Raw genomic sequence first — 21,131 nt, 5'->3', positions numbered from 1 at the left:
CACTCCCTAGGACCTTACCATTAAGTGTATAAGTCCTGCTAAGATTTGCTTTCCCAAAGTGCAGCACCAAGCATTTATCTGAATTAAACTCCATCTGCCACTTCTCAGCCCATTGGCCCATCTGATCAAGATCCCATTGTAATCTGAGGTAACCTTCTTCGCTATCCACTACACCTCCAATTTTGGTATCATCTACTTGTTCTCTTTTATTCCTTTTCAGTTTGGGACTGTGACTTCAAATTGAGAATTAAACTTTGTACAGCTAACAGGGAGAAAGAAAGACTGATGCAAATAGCAAAGGTTGCTGGAAAACCTCAGCATGTCAGTGGAGAGAAAACAGAGTTAATGTTTCCGGTCCAGTGGCCCTTCTTCAGAACAGAAGACTGAGGTTTGCTGTTGGGAACTGGCCTGGAGGAATAATGCAGGTTGATTACTGTTTGAATAACACTGCTGATGAACCGGCAATGAGATGTTGTTATGCCCAGGGATTGGCAACCGGTAACACATTGAATGGATCAATCAGGGAGGATCGATGCTGATTGGGCAGTGATGGAGAATACTCAGAAAGAAAGAGGAAAAATAGAGTGAACTGGTTTTGACTGGGTTTTTGGGGCTTGGGGCATTCTTTTGCTTTAGAAATTGCTAGCTTTCTCAAGTTATTTTCCAATTATTGATTTGTTAAAATTCTGAGAAATGAACCCTCGCCTGTAAGAAATCAGTAAAAGTCTCCAGAGGTCTGCAGAAGCTGTTTGCATTGGCTTTGCAATTCAAGCAAGGTATGTCACTTTGTGGGAGGTACTGTGGCTCAGTGGTTAGCACTACTGCCTCATAGTCCCAGGGATCCGGGTTTGATTGTAGCCTCCGGCAATTGTCTGTGCGGAGTTTGCACGTTCTCCCCGTGTGTACATGGGTTTCCTATGGTTCCTTCCACAGTTCAAAGACCTGCATGGTAGGTGGGGTAGCCAGGTGGAAATGCAAGGTTACAGGGATGGGGTTGGTTTGGGAAGGATGCTCTTCGGTGGGTCAGTGTGGACTCCATGAGTCAAATGGTCTACTTCCACACTGAGGGATTCTGTGATACAGTCCTTTGTGCGTGGATTACACTCCATCAACCAAGAATTTCATGATGGACTGGTATTCATTATTATAACAGTTATTGAACTGGCAAATTAGAATTCTTTTCCATAATTTATCCCGTAACTATGTCTCTCTGTCCATCAGTATTTGAGGGAGCTTGTGATCATAGAAGATTGGGCTTAGGTCATAAATAATAATTAGATTACCTTGTACGTCATCTGTGTTCTGCTAAAGTTACATTCTAAATAATAAATTGTTAATTTGTTTTCTTTAAGTTATAAACCTGGTGTCTAAGGTGGGATTTGAACCCTTGCATCAAATCATAGCCTCAATCTCTCACTGAAACATGAGGAGGTTTCAGGAGCGAATCCATAAAGCCATAAGACATAGGAATGGAAGTAGGCCATTTGGCCTATTGAGTCCAATCCACCATTTAATCATGGCCGGTGGGCATTTCAACATCACTTAACCACACTCTCTCTATGGCCCTTAATTCCTTGCGAGATCAAGAATTTATCAATCTCCTCCTGCTGTACTCAGCCAACACTTCACTTCCCAGAAAGGTGTGAGCAAAAGTGGAGACCATGCTGACCTTTCTTTCCTCACAAACACTGCCTTGAGGCTTGTTTTCCTCTTGCTGCCTCACTCGAGATTGGCCTAGGACTGATTATCTAACTCAGTATGGACTGTCCACCAAAAGCGTCCTCTGTATAGTCTGGGGACCAGAGTGTTAAAGCAAGCTCTGTATTCCTGCAGGAATCTCAAATCTGGGGGGGGGGGGTCCGTTTAAGTCTGGGTTTGGCTGCAGGTGACATCATATTCTAACGGGAGGTCAGTTAGCTCAGTTGGGTGGACAGTTGGTTTGCGAAGCAGTGTCACACTAACAGCGTGGGTTCGTATAGAACATAGAACAATACAGCACAGTACAGGCCTTTTAGCTCTCGAAGTTGTGCTGGCCTTTTATCCTACTCTAAGATCAAACTAACCTACATACCTTTCATTGTACTATCATCCATGTGCCTATTCATTTAAATGTCCCTAATGTATCTGCCTCTACTACCACCACTGGCAGCGCATTCCACACACCCACCACTTCTGTGTGAAGAAGCTACCTCTGACATCTCCCCGAAACCTTCCTCCGATCATCTTAAAATTATGCCTCCTCGTGATAGGCATTTCCACCCTGGGGAAAAAGTCTCTGTCTATCCACTTTATCTATGCATCTCACCACCTTGTCCACCTCTCTCAAGTCACCTCATCCACCTCTCTCAAGTCACCTCTCATCCTTCTCCCCACACCGGCTGAGGATACCATGAAGGACTCTCCTTCTCAAGCTCTAACCTCTCTTGAGGTATGGTGACCCTCAGGTTAAATCACAAGCAATCTGCTCTCTCTCATGAGAGTGCAGCCTTACGGCCTGATAAGACTATGGCAATTTGACTTGACATGTTGTAACCATTAAAATTGCCAGACCCCACCTCAGCTTCCTTTTCAATGATGGGACAATTCAGACGATGATCTCCAGATCTTCACATCACTATCCAAACTGAAAATTACCCATAGCATTTCTTCAAGATCTATGGCAGTAACATCAATAATGTGCCTTGATTCAGCACCTTTAACACTGTAAATCACTTTGAGGGACTACACAAGGAGATCACAGGATCCTGACAGTGCAGCTAGAGGCCATTTGGTCTGCACCGACCCTCTGAAAGCATCCCACCCAGACCCAGCATCCACTCCCCTTCCCATGGCTAACACAACTAACCTACACATCTCTGAACACTACTGGCAATTTAGCTTGGCCAATTTACTTAACCTGCACATCTTTGGACTGTGGGAGGAAACCGGAGCACCCGGAGGAAACCCACGCAGACACGGGGAGAACGTGCAAACTCCACACAGATAATCGCCTGAGGCTGGAATCAAACCCGGGTCCCTGGTGCTGTGAGGCAACACTGCTAACCAAGACACTAAAATAGTCAGGCAGGTGACCCAATATATGAGTTAGGAGTAGAAGTAGACCACTCTGCCCCTCAAGCCTGAATCGTCATTTCGTTAGATCATGGCTGATCTAATTACTCCATATTCCTGCCTACTAACGATAACCTTTTGACCCCCCTTAGTTATCAAGAATCGATTTACCTGTCCCTTAAAAATACTCAAAACCTCTATCTCCATTGCCTTTGGAGGAAGGGAATGTCAAAGACTCACAATCCTATGTGTGGAAGTTTCTATTCATCTCTGTCCTAAATGGTGTGTGCTTTTCTTGAAACAGTGACCATCTAGTTCGCGAAACTCTTGCAAGAGGAAACATTCTCCCCACTTCCACTCTGCCAAGACTCCTCTGAATCTCACATGTTTCAATCGAAGTGCCCCATACTCTTTCAAACTCCAGTAAATACAAAATAAAAACCAGTTTTTATACAGTATATAACTCACTGCCACATCTCTTCACATGCCCACCTTGAAAACATTATTCCTTGCTACCATCAGTTCTGAGGAAGGGTCACCGGATATGAAATGTTAACTCTGATTTCGCTTCACAGATGCTGCCAGACCTGCTGAGCTCTTCCAGCAACTTCCGTTTTCGTTCCAGTAGGTACAAGCGTAGCCAATCCTGATAAAGCTCACCACCCATTCCAGGTATTACTGTGGGAAGCCTCCTCTGAAATACTTTCAACATCCTTCCCCAACTAAGGAGGACCCCGAAAAGACTTCGCTGGTGATAACAAAACTGCAGATGCTGAAATCCAAGGTAGATAAGCAGGAGGCTGGAAGAACACAACAAGTCAGGTGGCATCAAGAGGTGGAGAAGACAACGTTTTGGGTGTAACCCTTGCTCAGGACTGCAGAAGGGTTACACCTGAAATGTCGACGTCTCCACCTCCTGATGCTGCCTGGCTTGCTGAGTTCTTCCAGCCTGCTGCCTGTCTATTCTAAAGTCTTGGTCAGACCGAGGGAGAGGTTTAAGAAGTGAAAATGAAGGAGAAGATAGAGAGATGGAGAGGATTTGAGATTGAATTCCAGAGCTTGTTGCATTGGCAGATGAAGGCATGGCCAACAATGGAGGGTTGAAAGTGTGTATAGGAGAGGCTCTCTTACTGAGAAAATTCAATGAGATTAGCTGCTTAGTGTCAGCTCCACAAGACTTGAGAGAGATCACAAAAGCTATGCCGTCTTGTCTAAATTTTGAAATGGTCTTTCCTCGACTAAAATACATATAACGCAAAATGATTCCAAGTTCCAACCAGGATAGAACTTAGACTACCCTCCTGCATCATCAAACCCTCACAAAACGTGGACTTTGCAATCAACAAAGATTAAATCTCTCCTCAAAAGGATAGCCCTCGCTGTCTGGGAAAGTGGTCTAAGGAAGCTTCACATTAAACCACCTTAAGGCAACTATACAGGGCAGCACATTGGCTCAGTGGTCAGCAGTGCTGCCTCACAGTGCCAGGGACCTGGGTTCAATTCCACCCTTGGGCGACTGTCTGTGTGGAGTTTGCATGCTCTCCTTATGTGTGCGTGAGTCCCCTTCGGGTGCTCTGGTTTCCTCCCACAGTCTAAAGATGTGTAGATTGGCTGTGCTAAATTGCCCATTCTGTTCAGGGATGTGACGATTAGGTGTATTAGCCATGGGAAATGTGGGTTGTAGGGAAAAGGCGGGGGATGGTCTGGGTGGAATGCTCTTTGGAGGGTGGTGTGGACTTGTTGATCTGTTTTTGCTCTGCAGGGATTCTATGAATATCCTTCCTTAGTCACAAAGACCAAAATTGCACAGACTGCTGAGTGTGACCTCACTAGCATGCTAGATAGCTGTAGCATGTCTTCTCTGTTCCTATTTTCAACTACTTTACACTAATAGGCAATAAATGGGTGATAACGTTGGCTCAGTCAATGATGCCGACATCCAATGAATGAACAAAATAAAACTAAAGTCAAAAACCTTCCCCAACTGTTTGTTGGATGAATGTGTTTAGCATCTGAGTTTCTCTGATATGGATGCCCAAATTTTCTTGAATGCCAACATCTCATGGTTTCTCACTGTTTAAAAATAATGTTTTCTATTCTTCATACCCACATTGCACCTAACGCCAAACTTGCCCACACACGTAACCCCTTGGCAGACTCTTCGATCCTCCTCCTGCATTTACAAAGCGCCTCTCACACACTGAGTATGTCCCAAAAGCAGCCAACAAAGTAGTTTTGGAGTGTGATCACTGATGTAATGCTGGAAACGGGGCGGCTGCATAGCACACAGTCGGTTGTTGCTCCTGTAAATTCCATGTAATCACTGTTTCAATAACAAATGGCCTGTTGTCCAGCTTATCTTGCATAATGTGCACCATTTAAGGACTCAGGGCATGCATCCAAATGATTGCTGCAGAAAACAGTTGATTAAATAAGTTGAAGAATGGGGAGCTTTTTTCTGATGTCGATACAATCAGGGTCACAAACAGAAACATCAATTCTTCAACCTAATTACCCAAGCAAAGTCTGACTAGTATACATACAGTATTAACATTATCTCTCCAAATCTGTCATTTAACACAACCCATCTTGTCGGGATGTTTCATGTCGCTAAACTCATTAGGACAGACACAAAGATTATTGTGACTACTTGAAATTTGGTATTATAGAATCCCTACAGCGTGGAAACAAGCCCTTCAACACAACAAGTCCACACCGATCCTCTGAAGAGTATCCCACCCAGACCCATTCTCCGATACTCTACATTGTATCCCTGACTAATGCACCTAAGCTGCACACCCCTGAACACCATGGGCAATTTAGCATGGCCAATTCACCTGACCTGCACATCTTTGGACTGCGGGAGGAAACCGGAGCACCCGGAGGAAACCCATGCAGACACGGAGAGAATGTGCAAATTCCACACAGACAGTCGCTGAAGGCTGGAATCAAACCCAGGTCCCTGACGCTGTGAGGCAGCAGTGCTAACCACTGAGCCACTGTGCCTTTGTCCTGATGGGTAGAAGATGGAAAGCTGAGCAATAGGCACCTGTTACCTACAATACAAATGTGAAATTGTAAGACACCAAGTTAATCAGGAAAACCAGCTTAGCGATGGTGTAACAAACACACAGAAATTACTGGAAAAACTCAGCAGGTCTGGCAGCAACTGTGGAGAGAAAGCAGAGTTAATGCTTCGTGTCCAGTGATACTTTTTCAGAACTGGAAGCATTAACTCTGCTTTCTCTCTACCAGATGCTGCCAACCCTGCTGAGTTTCTCCAGCATTCTCTTTTTGTTTCAGATCTCCAGCATCTGCAGGTTTTTTTTTGTTTTATCTGAGAGATGACATATCTTGGAAAGGACACCATGTACTGCCTAGTTTGATTATATTGTCGACTTATAAAATGCCTGAGCTTCCCAAACCACTGAACCCTGAGCAACAAGGCGTCAGTAATGAGCAGAAACATTGGAGGAAAGATTTGGACATGACACCTCATTTCCATTTGTTTTTCTTTACTATTTCACAGGAACAGTGGCAAAGTGCCAGAATTTGTGAACCCATCTCTAATTGCCCTTGAACTGAGTAGCCTGTGAGGGCCATTTCAGATGGAATTGAAGAGCCAACCACTTTGCAGTGGGCCTGGAGTCAGACTGGGAAAGGATGGCAGATTTCCTTCCCTGAGGGACATAAGTAAAGCAGATGGGTTTTTACCACCAATTTCTCCAGCTTCACTGGGATAAGCTTTCAGTTCCACATTTCATGAATCTCATTTACTGACCCCATGGTAGGGTTTCAATCCGTGGCCAGGGAGGGTTAGCTCTGGGCCTCTGGATTAAACTACCATGGGCTTCACCAGGGACATCAGAACCAAGAATGGTCTACTGAGCTTCTCAAGCCTGTTCTACTCTCAATGGAGGCTGTGGTTCATATGTTCCTTTGCTATCTGACACAAGCAGAACTGTTTGTAACAAAAACAGAAATTGTTTGAAAAGCTCAGCAGGTCTGGCAGCATCTGTGAAGAGGAATCGGAGTTAACGTTTCGGGTCCAGTGACCCCTCCTCAGAACTGATGGTAGCTCGGAAAATGTCAGAAGATGGGGTGGGGAAGGGGGTAAGGAGTAAACGTTGGGTGGGCATAGAGCCCAAGGAGAGATAAGAACAATTGGACAGACAAAGGAGTAGATCACGATCTAGCTGAGGAGGGTGAGTAGATGTTAATGAAGACTGTTAGTGGTTAACACTGGGTGATGTGTAACAGTAGCCTACGTGATAACAAGGCCTGGTGTATGGGGGTGGGGGCTAGGACATGGGAGAGTTCAGGCCTTAAAATTATAGAATTCAATATTGAGTCTGGAGGACTGCAGGGTCCCCAAGTGGAAAATGAGGTGTTGTTCTTTCAGCTTGGTGCTGAGCTTCACTGGGGCACTGCAGCAAGCCTGAGACAGAGACTTTGGCCGATGAACAGGGTGGGGTGTTAAAATAGCAGGCAACTGGAAGCTCAGGGTCACCTTCATAGGCAGGACATAGATGTTCTGCAAAGCGATCACCCAGTCTATGCTTCAGTTCCCCAACGTAGAGGAGACCACATTGTGAACAGCAAATGCAGTAGACTAAATTGCATTAAGGAAGAGAAAGTGAGTACTGCAGATGCTGCAGATCAGTGTTGAAAGTGTGGTGCTGGAAAAGCACAGCAGGTCAGGCAGCATCTGAGGAGCAGAAGAATCGACGTTTCAAGCATAAACCCTTCATTGGGAATTGGGCATAAGGCCTCATTCCTGATGAAGGGCTTTTGCCCGAAACGTTGATTCTCCTGGTCCTCAGGCGCTGCCTGACCTGCTGTGCTTTTCCAGCACCACACTCTCAACACTAGAATGTATGAAGTGCAGGTAAAGTACTGCTACACCTGGAAGTGGCCCTTGGATACTGAGAAGGTAAATGGGCAAGTGTTACATCTTTGGCAGTTGCAGGGAAAGGTTCCGTGGGGCTGTGGGGGGGAGGGGTTGTTGGGAGTGAAGGAAGAGTCAACCAGGGTGTTCCAGATGGGAGGTGGCAGAAGCAGATACTATAGCAAGAGGCATTTAGACAGACACATGAACAAGCAGGAAATAGAGGGATACGGACCATGTGCAGGCCGATGTATTTAATTTAGAATGGCATCATGGTTATCACATGAATAGTGGGCTGAAGGACCTGTTCCTCTGATGGACTGTCCCATATTCATTTAGATTGTGGCGAGGGGAATGTAATCTTAAAACAGTCTGCAGGCAAGGAATGGGAGAAAGTGAGGACTGCAGATCAGAGTCAGGAAGCATTGTGCTGGAAAAGCACAGCCAGTCAGGCAGCATCTGAGGAGCAGGAGAGTCGACGTTTCAATCATATGCTGTTCATCATCCCACAGACAAGGAGCTTCAAGCAGAGAAATCCCAGCAACGTGCATAACGGGTGAGTTGGCTTGTGTGCAATCCCAACAATCCCAAAGACTGGAGCAGAGGCAGAAATCCTCCTTGTGGACCTGGGCCTGGAAAAAATATATCGGGCAGGGGTCCGGGAATGGTAGAATGGTTACAGCACAGACAGAAGCCATTTGACATATCCAAACCATGCCAGCTGTCTGTGAAAGCAATTGAGCTCACCCCATGTGTTCAATGTGGCCCGCAAAGGATTTCCCTTCAAATAGTAATCCAATTCTGTTTTGAAATGTGAGATTAAATCTGCTCCCAGGATGCACTGGGCGCATTACATGTATTGGCCATTCACTCCTCATCGACAAGATCTTTTCTTGTCTGCCAATCAATCACCTCTAAACCTGTGTCCTCTGGCTCTCGGGCCTTCTCCCAGGTGGCAATGTTTTTCCCAGAGAGCCTCCTCAATTCTGACAACCTGTATCAACTCTGCCCACAGTCCAATCTGCAGACCCTCATTCAAAACAGAAACAAAATCATAAATTACGTATCGTTTAAAAAATGAAATCATTTCAAAGAAGCACAACCCAGACATTTAAATTATGTTCGTACCCTGCTCCAGAAACTGGAAGAAAATAAATTTGACCTAAGGATGAAAACTACACAAATAATTCCAACTTCCATAATCACATTTAGAAAGAAGTGTGAATGGTAAGTATCTAAATAAGGATTAGGAATCGGCACAGGCTTGATAGGCTGAAGGGCCTACTCCTGTGCTGTGTTGAATTGTATCAACTGGAATCCTAACACAACATTTCACCTGAGGAACAACAACCAGTTGCCTGGAAAATAAAATAGGAATCTTCAAGAAGTACCTTCTATCATTCAAAAGATTTATACCTGGAAATCTATCCATCTTTGCAACTGATCCTGGATTCCTGTGATCTGGAATTATTGTTGTTTCTCCATGCGTCTCTTAGCTGCCCGTATACATTCGTTTTCCATGGGATTTCTCTGCCTGCACCTTGTCTCTTGGTTAAAGGCAGCATTTATCTCCCCTGGGATCTGTTTTACTGTCAACAAAAGCAGCAGACACCTTAAAGGGACCAACCTCAATTAAACAGAATGGTGTGCAGTTACATCCACTTCCGGGTCGAAAAGTGTGGTGCTGGAAAAGCACAGCCGGTCAGTCAGCATCCGAGGAGCAGGAGAGTCAATGTTTCGGGCATAAGCACTTCATCAGGAATGTGGGGGCAAGGGGTGGAGGGAGGGGGGAAGAAGGGGTCTGAAAGATAAATAAGAGCGGGTGGTAGGGCTGTAGGGAAGGAAGCTGGGATGCAGGTGGGGGGGTGATGGTGATTGGTTGGAGTGGAGGGTGCTGCAGATAGGTGGGAAGGAAGATGGACAGGTGGGACAGTTGAAGAGGGTGGTGCTGAGTTGGACAGGTGGATCTGGGGTGAGGTGGGGGGAGGCCATCACCCCCCCACCTGCATCTACCTATTGCCTTTCAAGCTACCTCCACCACCCGGCCCCCTCCCATTTGTCTCTCAGCCCCCTTTGCCTTCCCCCAACATTCCTGATGAAGGGCTTATGCCCGAAACGTCGACTCTCCTGCTCCTCGGATGCTGCCTGGCCTGCTGTGCTTTTCCAGCTCCACACTTTTCAACTCTGACTCTCCAACATCTGCAGTCCTCACTTTCTGCATGCCTTACATCCCAAAAGCAGCAGTAAAACTGGATCATAGTGCTCTAAAGGAAGAATAAAAAAAGGCCACGAATAATGTAACATCCAGCCCTTTAACGATAAATCTGCATTGCCTTGTTTCCTTCATGTTGATGTTTTTTTCTGACATTGCATAGAGCATCACCATCACTATCCATACCCCTGACCCCGACGTAAGTATGATTCTGAATGACCTGTAATACATTTTTGACTAGCACGGATGAGATGGGCCAAAGAGCCTTTTTTAATGCTATGGAAGTGTTAGACTCTGAACCTAATCAGTCCATTCACCCCCCACACTAACTGTACTCCTTAACAAAAACATTCACTTCGGTTCCCAAATCGCATTTCTTCAGCTCCCTATCACTGTACTTCCCAAACTGAAATCACATTGAGATGTTCAAGTGTGACCTTTTAGTTTATTCATGGGATGTGGGCATTGCTCAGCCAGCATTTATTACCTGCCCCTAGATACCTTTGACAAGATGCTGAGCTGCTTTCTTGAAACACTGCAGTCCTAAGACACCCACAATGCCATTAGGGAGGGAATTCCAGGATTTTGACCATGAAGGAATGGTGATGTACTTCCAAGTCGGGATGGTGAGTGGCTTGGACGGGAACTTACAGATGGTGGTGTTCCCATGTATCTGCTGCCCTTGTCCTTCTGGGAGGTACAGAGTGTGGGTTTGGTCAGTGCTATCAGAGTAGCCTGGTTGACTTGCTGCACTATATGGTTACAAATAGGGTGGCATAGTGACTTAGTGGTTAGCACTGCTGCCTCACAGCACCAGGGTCCCAGGTTCAATTCCAGCCTCAGGTGACTGTCTGTGTGGAGTTTGCACATTCTCCCCGTGTCTGCGTGAGTTTCCTCCGGGTGCTCTGGTTTCCTCCCACAGTCCAAAGATGTGCAAGTTAGGGTGGATTGGCCATGCTAAATTGCCCATAGTGTTAGGTGCATTAGTCAGAAGGGAAATGGATCTGGGTGGGTGACTCTTCGGAGGGTCAGTGTGGATTTGTTGGGCCGAAGGGCCTGTTTCCACACTGTAGGGAATCTAATCTAGTCTAAATACCATGCCTAGAATAGTGCATGCAATTTTGCTCTTAAGACAGGATGTACATGCCATAGAAGGAGTGATTCCTGATGAAGGACTTTTGCCTGAAACGGGGATTCTCCTGCTCCTCAGATGCTGCCAGACCTGCTGTGCTTTTCCAGCACCCCACACTCTCGACTCTAATCTCCAGCATCTGCAGTCCTCACTGCCGCAGGGAAGAAGCGTAGCAGAGGTTCACTGGGCCAATATGAGGAGAGATCGGTCCATATTTGTTTCTATTCATCCAGGGGACCACTAGTTTGGCCAGCATTTATTGCCCATCCTAATTGGCCCAGAGGGAGTTAACAGCTAACCACATTGCTGTGGGTCTGGAGTCACATGTAGACCAGACCAGGTAATGATGACAGTTTCCTTCCCTAAAGGATATTAGTGAACCAAATGGATTTCACCCTGACATTTTCATGCCATTAATTCCAGATTTTTATTGAATTCAAATTCTACCATCTAATATGGATTTGAACCCAGGTTAATAATGGTAGTAACCCACCACCTCTCCGTTTTGATTTCCAAGATTTTGAAACTGAATTCAAATTCACAACTTGCCCTGGCAGCATTTAAATAAGACTGGACTGGGGTCTAACTCTGTAACGTAACAATTAGCAAGTTTCACAGCCAGGGAGAAAGGGAGGACTGTAGATGCTGGAGGTCAGAGTTGAAGAGTGTGGTGTTGGAAAAGCACAGCCGGTCAGGCAGCATGCGAGGAGCAGGAGGTAGATGGCCTGGGAGGGCATGCAGTGAGAGAGAGAGAGAGACTCCCTGAGATCCTTGTAGAGGGAGGGAGGAGAACTTCCTCAAGAGGCTTTGGAAGAGGCTTTGCAGTGAGGTGAGAATCAAAGGGGGAAAGTGAGGACTGTAGATGCTGGAAATCAGAGTTAAAAGGTGTGGTGCTGGAAAAGCGCAGCCGGTCAGGCAGCATCAGCAGAGCAGGAGAAGAGCTGATGCTCGAAACGTCGATTCTCCTGCTCCTCGGATGCTACCTGACCAACTGTGCTTTTCCAGCACCACACTTCTTGATTCAAGTTTCACAGTCAGTGGACTGATTATATTCCAGGTTTTTAAAAAAATTCTGATTCCACCATGTACCATGCCAGGATCTGAACCCAGGGCCCCAGAATATTCCTTGGTCTCTCTGGATTAATAGGTTGAGTAACAATTCCATAGCATCCCCAACTGGGTCAGTATTCTTTAGAGTTTCAACAGATGAGCGAGGATGTGATTGAAACATAACATTCTACTAAGGCTGGACAGATTAGATACAAGGAAGATACTTTCACCTTTCTAGAAGCAGAGAACATGGACTTAGAATAGGCCATTTAGGACTGAGTGAGGAAACATTTCTTCATTCAAAGGGAAATGAACCTGTGCAATCCTCTACCAGAGCAGGCTGTAGGGGTCAAATCCCTGAATATAATCAAGAAAGAGAAATACTTTTTGTAGATTTTAAAGGCATCGAGGGGTTTGGGGAGAAAGCAGAAACATGGCATTGACATAGAGAATCAGCCAGGATCATACAGCATGGAGGAGCAGGCTCGAAGGGCTGAATGGCCTCCTCCTGCTTCTAGTTTCTATATTTGCTATATTTATATCATGCCCCTGATGTAGAAATTAGAATAGGAATTTATTGTCACATATTTTTACATGAAAAATATGGAGATATTTTATATGTTGCCCCACAACTATGCCTATATTTATATCAGAAATCATACATAATAATTTTAAAAAAGTAAAGTTAAGACAAAGTTCATCACAGTTTGGTTAACGGCTCCTGGGTTCAGGGAAGGCTGATTAAGGAACGATGGAATACCCTGTTCAACAGTCATAGAGATGTATGGCACAGAAATAGACCCTTCAGTCCAACTCATCCATGCTGATCAGATATCCTAAATAAATCTATTCCCATTTCCCAATACTTGGCTCATCTCCCTCTAAACCCTTCCTATTCATATACCCATCCAGCTGCCTCTTAAATGCTGTAATTGTACCAGCATCCACCACTTCCTCTGGCAGCTCATTCCGTACACGTACCACCCTCTGTGTGAAGAAGTTTCCCCTGAGATCCATTTTAAATCTTTCCCCTCTCGCCTGAAACCTATGCTCTCTAGTTTTGGACTCCCCTACCCTGGAAAAAAGATTTTGTCTATTCATCCTATCCATGCCCCTCATGATTTTATAAAGCTTTATAAGGTCACCCCGCCCCCAGTCTCTGACACTCCAGGGAAAACAGCCCCAGTCTATTCAGCCTCTCTGTATAGTTCAAACCCTCTAACCCTGACAATACTCTCATAAATCTTTTCTGAGCCCTTTCAAGTTTCACAGCTTCCTTCCTATGGCAGGGAGACCAGAATTAAAAGTACAGCATTATAAAATAAATAGTGACACTGAGAGGTATGGGAAATATGAGGTCAGCTGACCAGGGAGTGTGTTTTCTGTGCTTGTTTATGTACTGACACCTGATCCTTTATACCCAGTTAATAGCATATTTGACCTGAAAGGTGGCGCCTGTGATAATGTGGCATTCCCTCAGTGAAGATTGGCGAAGATTATCATGCTGACATCTCTGGAGTGAGACTATAACTCACCACCTACAGACTCAGAGCAGGTAGAGCCCAGGGATCCCGAGTTGACTACAATGCGAGAAGTTAAAAATCACACAACACCAGATTACGGTTCAACAGGTTTATTTGGAAGCACTAGCTTTCGGAGCGCTGTTCCTTCATCAGATGAAGAAATAGTGCTCTGAAAGCTAGTGCTTCTAGATAAACCTGTTGGACTATAACTTGGTGTTGTATGATTTTTATCTGTGTCCAAACGCAGTCCAACACTGGCTCCTCCCAACCAATGTGAGAGGCAGGTCAAAACTAAACCCTCAACAGCACAACAAGAATTGACAGCACCAGGGCCTTTTCAAAAATGCCAGCCCTCATAGTCAAACTGAACCAAAACAAAATCTCAAGCACAAACTCACTAGCAACAGTGCAACGATGGAAAAGTACACGGGGTAGTTTCCCTTGAGCCTGCTACATCACTCTAGATCATACCTTCTAGTTCAGCACTATTTTCCTGCACTATCCCACATCCCTTGACATCATTCAGATAGAAATCGTCCGATCTCTACACTCAGTGACTGAATTTCTACAGCAATCTTGGATAGCGCATTCCAAAGATTCACTATCCTCTGAGATAAGGTGTTCCTCCTCATCTCAGTCTTGAATGACCTGCTCTTCATTCCATGTCCACAATCCCTTTTCCATTTCTTATACCTTTCACAGACTTCACCCCTATCGCTTATGCAAGCTCTACACACCTGTTGTCTTTCTTTCCCCCTTTCTTCATTGTACTCTCTCTCTCTCTATCTCTCTCTCTCTCTCTATCTCTCTGTCCTCAATGTGATAATCCATGGCTAGTATTCTCCTTGCTCCAATCAACACCAAGAAAGAAAGAAATGCTTTATTGCCTTCCTGAGGTTGTGAAAGTGTTACTTCTTAGTTCAACAGAGAGACCTAGGGGTTCAGGTACTTAGATCATTGACAGTGGCTTCACAGGTAGACAGGATGGTTAAGAAAGCTTCTAGTACACTTCCCTTCATTGCTCAGACCATTGAGTATAGGATTTGAGAGGTCCTGTTAAGGTTGTGCAGGACATTAGTGAGGCCACTTTTAGAGATCTGAACACAGTTCTGGTCGCTGTGCTAGAGGGAAGGACATTATTAAATTGGAGAGCATTCAGAAAACAATTATATGGATGATGCTGGGAATGGAGGGTTTGAATTATAAGAAGACTGGGACCTTTCTTCACTGCTGTGTAAGAGGTTAAGGAGTGACCTTATAGAGGGGCATAGAATAGCAAAGGTCTTTTCCTCAGGGTAGGGGAGTTCAACGTTAGGGGGCATATTTTTAAAGTGAGAGGAGAAAGGGTTAAAAGGAACCTGAGGAGCAACTTTTTCACACAGAGAGGTGGCGATGCCCTAGATGCCCTATGACAGGATTATTCCAGGATTAATGACTGGAATATTAATCCAAAGACCCTAGTAATATTCTGGGGACTTGGGTTCAAGTCCCACTATGGCAGATGGTGGAATTTAAATACATTAAAAATCTGGAATTAGGAATCTAGTAATGACCATGAATCCATTGTCAATTGTGAGAAAAACCTCTCTGGTTTGTTAGGGAAGGAAACTATCATCCTTACCTGGTCTGGCCTACATGTAATTCCAGACCCTCAGCAATGTGGTTGACTCTTAACTGCCATCTGGGCAATTAGGGATGGGCAATAAATGCTGCCTGGGCAGTGGCACCCTCATCCCATGAATGAAGAAAGAAAAATATATCTTTCTTTCACAGCGGGTCATGGATCTTTGGGTCCTCAAAGTGGAATCACAGGTAGACAGGATAGTGAAGAAGGTTTCCTTTATTGGTCAGAGCATTGTATATAGCAGTTGGGAGGTCATGCTGCAGCTTTACAGGACATTGGTTAGGGCACTTTTGGAATATTGTGTGCAATTCTTCTCCCTGCTGTAGGAAGGATGTTGTGAAACTTGAAAAGGTTCAGAAAAGATCTACAAGGATGTTGCCAGGGTTGGAGGATTTAAGCTACAGGGAGAGGCTGAATAGGCTGGGAGTGTTTTCCCTGGAGTGTCAGATGCTGAGGGGTGACTTTATAGAGGTTTGCAAAATCATGAGGGGCATGGATAGAATAAATAGACAAAGTCTTTTCCCCAGGGTGGAGAAGTCTAAAACTAGAGGGCAAAGTTATAGGGTGAAAGGGGAAAGATATAAAAGGGACCTAAGAGGCAATATTTTCACACAGAGTGTGGCACGTGTATGGAATGAACTGCCCGGGAACGTGGTGGAGGCTGGTACAATTGCAACATTTAAAAGACATCTGGATGGGTATATGAATAGGAAGAGTTTAGATGGGAGTAGGTTAGGTTAGGGTACCTGGTCGGCATAGATGAGTTGGACCGAGGGTCTGTTTCCGTGCTGTACATCTCTATGACTCTATGCCTTTAAATAGTGGTCTTTGAATATTTCTAGGGCAAAGATGGTTCCATTCTTGATAAGCAAAGGGAGACTGAGATGTTATTGAGACAATGGGAGTAGGGAGTTGAGGTCGCATCAGACCAGCCATGATTTTATTGATATTGGAGCAGGTATCAGGGACTTCCCAGAGTTATGGTCAACTTGCATTGTGTAATCGACAGCAAAGTCCACTTCAAAAACTAAACAAGAAAGCACAACTGTTATGATCTCGCTCAGATTTTGTCAACTCAACACCAAACAGCCGATTTTATGGATCTTTCTCTCTGGTGTTTTTGGCTCATGGTTCTAGCTCATTGCAGTATACCTGGGCATCTGACTGGGTGCCAAGCTGACAGGTCTGGTGATGTGGATCAGGTAGGGTCACCGATGAAGGGAATAGGCTGAGGGTTTGAGAGGCAATGTGGAGTGAGTAACCAGTCTGTTACCCGTCTGTGCAGGGCATCCAGGCCTGTTGGGACTAAATGTTGGTGATCGGGGTGTCAGGGGTATATCATTTGATCACTCAAGGGTCTCGATTGGCCCACAAAATACTTGGTCAGCCAGTTTCACCCTCTCCAACCCCCTCGCTGCCCCCCCTCACCCTCCCCCCACCCCCCACCACCACCATTGGTTTAAGTGGAGTGGTTCCGGTGAGAAGGCAAATACTTAACAAGCTTCAACCCCATCCAAATCCACTGACAGTGCGACATTAAACCCAGGATCCGAAATTAGCAAACAGCACTATTCCGGCTCAGACGTTTCTTTGGAATCCTCTGCTGAATATCTTGGTGACTGCCTTCCCTAGTTTTGTTCTTCTGCATTAGGGAAACCACTCTCTCTGTATCCCCTGCATTTAAACCTTTCATCATTTTACCTCAGCCTCTCCAGGACAAACAAGACCCAACCCATCAGTGCTCACCCAATAGATCCTGTTAATTGAAACCAAAGGGAAAATGCTGGAAAATCTCAGCAGGTCTGGCAGCATCTGTAAGGAGAGAAAAGAGCTGACATTTCAAGTCTAACTGACCCTTTGTCAAAGCTGATGCTCAGTGGTGTGGTCATGCTCCAGGGGAAGGTAGGAGGAGGAATCTGAGAGTTGGCGTTCAGCCTCTGCGAGGTAGAGGTCAGTGCACCAGACGACAACAGCACGCCCTTTTTCAGCAGGTTTGATGACAAGGTTGGGGTTGGACCTGTTATCTGAAACCAAAGGGAAAATGCTGGAAAATCTCAGCAGGTCTGGCAGCATCTGTAAGGAGAGAAAAGATCTGACGTTGTGAGTCTAACTGACCCTTTGTCAAAGTATCCGCAGTAATTTGTTTTCAGATCCTGTTAATTATCCTGCTCAGAGATGTTCTGACACATCACTGGAGAAAGTGGGACTTGAACCTGGGCCTCCTGCTCCAGAGGTAAGGACATTGCCACAATGCCATAAGAGCCCCAAAACCTGACAGGAATAACGTTATCTCCATATCCTTTCAGAATTTGTACTCCAGAACAGTACACAGTCCTTCAAATGCGGACTAACCAATACCTGATAAACGTTCAGCACAGCCTTCCCCTCTGGTCTTTCCCTCCGTGACTACCTGGTCAGGTCCATGCCCCCCTACAACCCACCCTCCCCTCCTGGCACCTTCCCCTTCCAATTGCAAAACCTGTGCCCACACTTCCTCCCTCACCTCCATCCAAGGCCCCAAAGGAGCCTTCCACATCCATCAAAGTTTCACCTGCACTTCCACACGTCATTTATTGTATCCGTTGCTCCCGATGTGGTCTCCTCTACTTTGGGGAGACAGGACGCCTACTGGCAGAGCGCTTTAGAGAACATCCCTGAGACATCCGCACCAATGAACCCCACCACCCCATGGCTGAACACTTCAACTCCCCCACCCACTCTGCCAAGAACATTCAGGTCCTGGGCCTCCTTCACCACCACTCCCTCACCGCCCGATGCCTGGAGGAAGAACGCCTCATTTTCCATGTTGGGACCCTTCAACCCCAGGGCATCAATGTGGACTTCACCAGTTTCCTCCCCTCCCCTCCCCCCACCTTACCTCAGTTCCAACCTTCCAGCTCAGCACTGTCTTCATGACCTGCCCAACCTGCCAATCTCCCATCCCACTTTTCTGCTCCACCCTCCTCTCTGAACTATCATCTTCAGCCCCACCTCCATCCACCTGGTGCACTCTCAGCTACCTTCTCCCCAGCCCAGCGCCCCATCCCATTTATCACTCCACCCCGGAGGCTCCCAGGCTCATTTCTGATGAAGGGCGTTTGCCCGAAACGTCGATTTTCCTGCTCCTCAGATGCTGCCTGACCTGCTGTGCTTTTCCAGCACCACTCTAATCTTGACTCTGATCTCCAGCATCTGCAGTCCTCACTTTCGCATAGCCTTCCTGTTTTCAATCCATCTCTGTGCAGAAAAAAGCCCAGTGCTTAGTTTGTTTACCATATTGCCTCGCATCGCCAGTTTTCGTGATGGCCTTTGCAGTTCCTTGGTTTCTCTTCTCGAATTTTGCTTCATGCATAATGTGCAAACTCTCTATCTTTCTTACCAAAATGTAACAGCTCACTTATCTGCATTGAAACCCATTTGCTAGCTTTATGCTGGTTCTGCAAGATTATCAGGTCTTTTTTGTAATTTGTTGCAGTCTTTCTCAGTATCGACACTGCTGCTCAGCTTGATGTCATCTGCAAATTTAGGAATTGAGGGACTAAGCTCCAACTGGGTTTTTGTCTTTAACCAGACTCACTGTCCTACTGTAAGAGGGAGATGGAATGGGCCCTGATGGAGTGAATAAAATGGACCTGCTTTACATTTCCTCTGACTGTCCTTTTATATCTAGCAAGTGGTGGAAGCCAGGAATTGTTGGAAGAACATTTTTAGATTAGATTAGATTACAGTGTGGAAACAGGCCCTTCAGCCCAACAAGTCCACACTGACCCGCCGAAGCATAACCCACCCACACCCCGACAGATGGACATCAGAGTAAGTAACAGGAGTTAGCCACTCAGCTCCTTACACCACCATCTTGAACCGATATAGTCTACAAGATGCAGGATTATGTACAGTGCTGTGAAGAAGGGGGTTTGAGGACTTTGACCCTGTGACAATGAAGGAAAAATGACATAGTTCCAAGACAGGATGGTGTATTGCTTGGAGGGAACTTACAAGCACATGTCAGTTCGAAAGAAAGGTCATGCTGGACTCAAAACATTAACTCTGCTTCTCTTCCTCTCCACAGATGCTACCAGACCTGCTGAGTGTCTCCAGCATTCTCTGTGTTTGTTGCAATTGGTGGTGTACCCAGGGGATCAGAAGCTTAACCCCATTATACCAGAGGAGGTGCTAACAGCTCATCTCCTAAAGTGAATACTGGACACTTGGTTGGTGGGTCAGAAAATCAATTAATAAATTGAAACAGACTCCTTAATGGGTCTGTCACATGAAAAAACCCCTCTGGTCTTTGAAACAACAACTTTAATTTTAAATTTCTGAACCTTGCCCTCAGGATCTAGTCTATTGTCTGCTGAGAATGTAAAGCTGGCAAAATTCTACTAATAACATCTGGAATTGCAAACAATTAGTGACCATAAATCTATCATTGTTTGCTGTATTTGCATTTTTTTTTTTTAAATGTTGTTTTTGGGGAGGGGGTATATCTGCTGTTCTTCCTTGACTTGGCTGCTATGTGACTCCAGACCCACAGCAAGTTGGTTGACTCTTAACTGCCTTCTGAAATGGCCAAGTAAGCAATTTAATTCAGGGGCAATTAGGGGTGTGCCAATAAATAACCAAATCCAATGGACGAATAAGATTTGTACCCAGTACAGCCAGATCTTAGTCCACAACATAAAATATTCCTTCATTCTTGTCTCCTGCCTTCTATGCTGCTCCTGATCATCAGTCGACAAACTGGAGTTCCATTTTTAAAATATACAAGTCCAGCTCAGATCAGTATCACTCTTTTTCAGGTTTTACTGGTTTTTCTATTGGAGTTTATAGTTGTTTTGCTTCTCTCTATGTAAATTCTTGTATGTTCTACTGTGTACAGCTTCTGGTTAGAACAAGATCGCAAGTGAAGAATTAGGGAGATACAAAGTCAACCACTACTGCTCATAATGTACCAGACAACAGCATTCCAGCCTGCCATATCTCAAAGGCATGAACAGAATTGGTATCTGAGATAAGCTTTATATGCTCTAGATTTTAAAACAACCTTCAGAAACAAGGGCAGGTCCAAGTTCTATTTCCTTGTTCACAAGATTCATTTAAACTCACTCCTGACAGATAATGACACAATCTGTGCCTTCACGGATGCTGCCAGATCTGCCGAGTTTCTCCAGCAATGTCTGTTTTTGTCTTAAATGATTGTTACAGTGAGAAAGGTTTTGAGATTTTCCCATTACCTTTCGCAAAAAGAAACTGCCAGGTTCTGGTGTTGTCATAGAGCCATAGAGTCATAGAGATGTACAGCATGGAAACAGACCCTTCGGTCCAACCCGTCCACGCCGACCAGATATCCCAATCCAATCTAGTCCCACCTGCCATCACCCACCCATATCCTTCCAAACCCTTTCTATTCATATACCCATCCAAATGCCTCTTAAATGTCGCAATTGTACCCGCCTCCACCACATCCTCTGACAGCTCATTCCATACACATACCATCCTCTGCGTGAGAAAGTTGCCCCTTAGGTGTCCTTTATACCTTTCCCCTCTCACCCTAAACCTATGCCCTCTAGTTCTGGACTCCCCGATCCCAGGGAAAAGACTTTGTCTATTTATCCTATCCATGCCCCTCATAATTTTGTAAACCTCTATAA

At 45.4% G+C, this 21,131-nt stretch overlaps 1 protein-coding gene across 3 annotated transcripts in view; it reads right to left on the bottom strand.

Annotated features, from left to right (window-relative positions):
• gdpd4a (glycerophosphodiester phosphodiesterase domain containing 4a) overlaps positions 1 to 21,131 on the bottom strand; it is a 95,194-nt gene that overhangs the window by 69,724 nt on the left and 4,339 nt on the right. The window contains exon 2 of one of the 3 annotated variants that reach the window (XM_043692434.1): positions 9,356 to 9,528. The exons of 1 other annotated variant lie outside the window; for it this stretch is intronic. The gene's annotated coding sequence lies outside the window, so the exon portion shown is untranslated. Of the gene's footprint in view, positions 1 to 9,355; positions 9,529 to 9,566; positions 9,641 to 21,131 lie in introns of those variants that run through there. One more of the 3 variants, XM_043692435.1, reaches the window with a different exon arrangement.

This window comes from Chiloscyllium plagiosum, chromosome 6, assembly GCF_004010195.1.
Source record: "Chiloscyllium plagiosum isolate BGI_BamShark_2017 chromosome 6, ASM401019v2, whole genome shotgun sequence".
NCBI classification, from domain to species: domain Eukaryota; kingdom Metazoa; phylum Chordata; class Chondrichthyes; order Orectolobiformes; family Hemiscylliidae; genus Chiloscyllium; species Chiloscyllium plagiosum.
Note: the sequence above shows the minus strand (reverse complement) of the source record. Positions and strands in the feature narration are given on the sequence as shown.